The sequence below is a fragment of the Microtus ochrogaster genome, unplaced genomic scaffold, assembly GCF_000317375.1.
Source record: "Microtus ochrogaster isolate Prairie Vole_2 unplaced genomic scaffold, MicOch1.0 UNK1, whole genome shotgun sequence".
Classification (NCBI taxonomy): Eukaryota; Metazoa; Chordata; class Mammalia; order Rodentia; family Cricetidae; genus Microtus; species Microtus ochrogaster.
In genome coordinates, this window is record NW_004949099.1 from 6004678 (window position 1) to 6009485 (window position 4808).

The following is a 4808-nucleotide window of genomic DNA, read 5'->3' on the forward strand; positions in this document are numbered from 1 at the left end:
AGAGAGAGAGAGAGAGAGAGAGAGAGAGAGAGAGAGAGAGAGAGAGAGAGAGAGAAAGCAACCAAGAAAGAAGGTTCTGGAAGCTTGCCAAACTAAATATCTTTCATCATCAGGAAAATACCCTAATTGATTGATACCTTCTTATTGTGTACACATGGAACTAGAAAAGACGATTTATTTAAACTGTCCAAAGAGCTCACAGTGCCTTGAACTCAGTTTCTGAATAGAAGTCTTGAAGAGGTACATTTAAGCTGAGGGAAAAAAAAACCTGGATTGTTTTGAAAGTGGGAGCGGAACACTGTGAAAATCAAACAATAGTGGGATTTTCTGCCTCCCTTCCCTCCAGCTAAAAGCCCCCCATCCCCCACAGCTTACCTGGACTGGCTGCAGCTTCAACAGGACACTTTGCCCTGTGTGCTTGTACCGCTCGTTGACAGTCCCCAGTACAGGAGCCCCAGGGTTCTTTCTTGTGTGGGGACCAAACCAACCTGCCTGCCTGGTGACTGCAGCCAGGAACATCTGTGGAGCTTCAAGGGAGCTAAAGAGAGACATGGCTGCTGCTGGCCTGGAGTAGACTGCAAAGGTTTCCCAGCTTCCTGCTCAGGAGTCTCCATGTGGTTCCCACATGGGTCCCATGGCCTCCCAGTTCTTCCTGTGACATGGAGGTTTGTTTACAAGAATGGCAACAGACACCAGCCCTGGAGAGGGATAGCATTTAATGTGGAGGGGGAGAGGGGTAGAGACTGGACCTGGCTGGTTTATTTCATTAATAATATCACGGCCCCAGCTAGGTCCAGCCTCTTTCCACCTCTTAACACTGGTGAAAACAAGACAATTTGAAACACAGAATCCTCAGGCGTAACATGCGTTTGCCCAGCTAGCTGGTTCTTGACTTTTCCTAGCTGCTGGGAACTCACTACTTCCCAGCATTCCCTTGGACTGTGAATAGTAGGAAGTTCTGTTTTGCTTTGTCTCTTTGTGTAGCCCTGGCTGTCCAGGAACTCACTCTGTAGACCAGGCTGGCTTCGAACTCAGAGATCTGCCTGCCTCTGCCTCCTGGGTGCTGGGATTAAAGGCGTGCGCTATCACTGCCTGTTTGCCCCCCACCCTGTTCACACCACCTCTTGGCTTCGCTCGAGGCAGATAGGCTGGCTGGTTTTATCAAAGATTAAGATCCACTTCTGTGGAGTCACAGTTTTATTGTTGAAGGCAGGTTTGCTGTGGAAAACTGGAGGTCCGAGAGGAAAAGGGACTTGCCTGAGATCTCACGACAAGTTTGGGGGGGAATTTGTGCAGAGACTTCTTGACTCTTGACTTAAGAATTTGCAGTGGATGAAGCTAAGGGAGGCAGAACTCCACAGGTAGCGCCTTCCCCTTTAGTGTGTACAGATGATGCCCCACGGGGTTGAGTGGTACACAGGTGCTTGGCGGTTTGCAAAGGCCATTGCCTTCTTCTGTGTTTTCTCCTCCCCCAGATATAAAAGGTTCACAGTAGGGGATAAAATGCCTGAGAAAATGCTAATGGTGCTGGGTCTGGACTCTCCTCTGTGTGCCTGGCGGTGTGCTGGCTGCTTTACTTGTTGGCTTACACCTGAGGCTGCAGCCAGGGCCTGGCCGGAAGGATCCTGACCTATCTATTCTGAAGTGCAGCGGCATCTCAGCCCCTCTGATGCTGCTGTTCCTCCAAGGGCCTGTCTGTGTGACTCCAAATGCCTGTCATTCAGAAAGCTCAGTTCTCTTCATTTCCTGTTGGGAGACAGATGAAAACAGAGAAGAAAATCCCTGCTCCGGGCACAGCATGCCTGGGCAAGTGAGAGGCCCAGGATGGTGTGGGGCTTCCCCTACATGGGTGTTGTGAGTGAGGCAGAGGGCATACGGAACACATGGGGCAATGGAGTGCCTGGGGTTGGGGAGCGGATGAGGCTGGTGGAGGAGAGGCACCGCCTCCTGCCTTGTCTAGAGTGGGGGTCTGAAAACCGAGAGCTCTGAAAGGAGACAGGACAGAGCCTCTGGAGAAACAGCCTGACCAAGGTCCTGGACAGAGCTTAGGAAATGGCTGTGGGCCCGGTGTCTGTTCAAGTCAGCTCATCTTCACCTCAAAAAGGGATAAAGGAAACTTGGTGTGACTGGGGGTTGTGGCAGGTGGGGGTGAAGTAAGTGGACCCATTATTATGAACAGAAAATACTAGTAAAAATTAGATTTTAGAAAGTATATTAACTTAGGAGCAATCTGGCTTGAGATTGTTATTTGTCAGGCTGTGAACCTCAGGCCTGGTGTCTGAATCAGGTAGAGGCTGGCTCTGGCGGCTCAGAGTCAACTTACTCAGAGAAGTCAGAGTACTTAAAAGGCACAGAGACCTGTCCCCCAGAACAAGACTACTTTCCACTGAAAGTGTGTCCATCCAAGAAACGGGGCTCACCTGGGTGCTTATAGGTCATGGCTTCAGACCTGAAGCTGGCACAGCCTGGGCGGGGGGAGGTGGGGAGAGTTCCTCTTTGCAGTTGCTTCCTTCTGGTTCCCCAGCACAGAGACAGCGTTTGAGCAGGGAAGTAATAAGCCCCCTGTTATTTCACCAAGTGCAAGTGGGAGTTTGTAACAGAGTTTGCCAGCTCTTAATTTGAAATGTATCCCCTATGGATACACTTTTTTTTCCTGAACAGATTCTCTTTCCAGCAGGATGCTATGTGGTCTCGGCAGTCAGGAGTCTCTGTTGGGGTCTTGCATGCTTCCCACAGGATCTATGGTTCACTGATCCAGTTCTCAGGCTGGGAACTGAGCTGGATTTCACTGGTGACATGGTACTTTTGAGCCTGGAAAAGAACTCTCCTTTGTTAAGTGACCAGTCTGAGATTACAGTCCCCGGTGCTTCCCATGCCATTAGAGGCCGATGTGACCCAGCATGCAGCACGGGACCCTGTGCTAAACACCCCATTTCAACCTGCCTGGTCTTCCTGCTTCTTGTATGTTGATGAGCTGGCTTCTGTCAGCCTTGTGCCTCAAAACAGGTTGTCCCTTGGTGTCATTTGTCCTCAAGGTTTACTGTGAAAATACTCAAGTCACTAAAAAGCTCCAGGTTTGACGGCGACTTGTCCTTGCTCCCACTCCCTAGGTCCTGCTCCACCCTTGCTGCAGGGCTGACCGTCTCTTCTCCCTCTGCCCATCTGTCACACAATGTTCTGCTCTGGGGACATTGACCTGTTCCCAGATACCTGAGAGGTGCTGCTAGGCATGTAGACGTCTCAGCCATGCCATCCTGTGTCTGCGGCCCTCCTGATGCTTGCCAGCCTCGTGACAACGAGTCTGAAGCACGGCCAAGTGATTCGTAAGCATTTGCTGTTAAGTGGTAGGGGACCAAGGTCAAGTCTTATGGATACAGGATTTGAACTTGGTTCCAGAGATGCTGCTTCTGGGAGGGAGGATCAGGGTCCTTCACCATGGGTGTGCCTCTCTCTCTCTCTCTCTCTCTCTCTCTCTCTCTCTCTCTCTCTCTCTCCTTTTCTGCCTTTGTGTGCCTTGGTCCTCAGGTCTCCATTGCAAGGTCTTAGATTGGGGAACTCTGGCCATGAATTATAGTGTTATCTGCTCTAGTGCTCCCAGGAAGACCCAGGACTGCAGATAACAGGCTGACAGTACTAATCTAGAGCCCTGGGCAGCACTGCCTCTGACACCAATGCCAAGACCAGAGGTCATGATTCCTTAACTGCACCGGAGCCAGTGCCTGTTACCATGGTGATGGCTAGAGCCGGCTGTATCTATAGCATGCAATCCCCAGTTCCCAGTTTCTTATGGGAAGGCTGCGACTTGCTAAACTAATGCTGAATATCCTCTGTCACACAGAGGGTAAGTAGTCAAACTCAGGCCTACCTGAGTCTCCATTATGGGAAGTTTCTACTGCCATTTATTTTTCGTAGTGAAAAGGCCACACTCTGGTGTTGCTGAGACCCTGATTCTTGCTGAGAAGCTCCCTGCAGGAAAGAGGGTGCTCCTCTTGCCCCATTCCCAGTGCTCCTTGCTTGGTGGCTTGGAGGACTCCAGGGGACGCTGAATAGGGATGCGCTTCTCTGTATGATGACCCATGGGATTGCAGTGCACCTTATCTATGGACACTGGTGATGTGCTAACAGTGTGTCCAGACAGCCTTCCTTGCTCCAGACCATGGTGGAGACCCCTGGTCTCTGGAGGCCACCTCTGCCTGAGGGACAACCAGGAGCCCTGGGTTTAGGGCCTGCCACCTGCAGAGGATCTTCCTGATCACCAAGGGAATTTTAGGAGCAGGGTCTGTGTGCTTGTGCCTGCAAAGAGAGTCTTGGACGTTCTGAGGGACAAGGCTAATTCACTCTGACTCCCCTGTCACAGAGAGCTTCATTCACACTCTGGTGGCAGGCAGAACCTTGCTGTGCTCCGTGTGGATGGGGAGGCTTGAGACAACCAGGGAGAGGCTGCTTTGACTACGAGCTGGTGTTGCCCACGTGAGAAGTTCTGTACTGGATCCCATGCTAAGCAATGTACAGGAAACAGATGGACCAGGGAAGGAGGACCTTGAAGGACAGTGCAGAACAGCGAGATTTCCACCTGTGGACAGAGGAGAGAGGCAAGGACAATCGGGAAACACGAGACTAACCAGGTGGGGGCGGGGGGAGGCACACACCTTTAATCCCAGCTCACGGGAGGCAGAGGCAGGAGGATCTCTGTGAGTTCAAAGCCAGCCTGGTCTACAAAGTGAGTTTCAGAACAGCCATGGCTACACAGAGGAACCCTGTCTCGAAAAAAAGAGAGAGAAAGAAAGAAAAAAGGAAGGAAGGAAGAG

General features: G+C 51.2%; 1 protein-coding gene across 1 annotated transcript in view; it reads left to right on the forward strand.

Moving 5' to 3' along the window:
- Positions 1-4808, forward strand: part of Fgd5 (FYVE, RhoGEF and PH domain containing 5) — a 102211-nt gene that overhangs the window by 11899 nt on the left and 85504 nt on the right. The window lies entirely within an intron of this gene.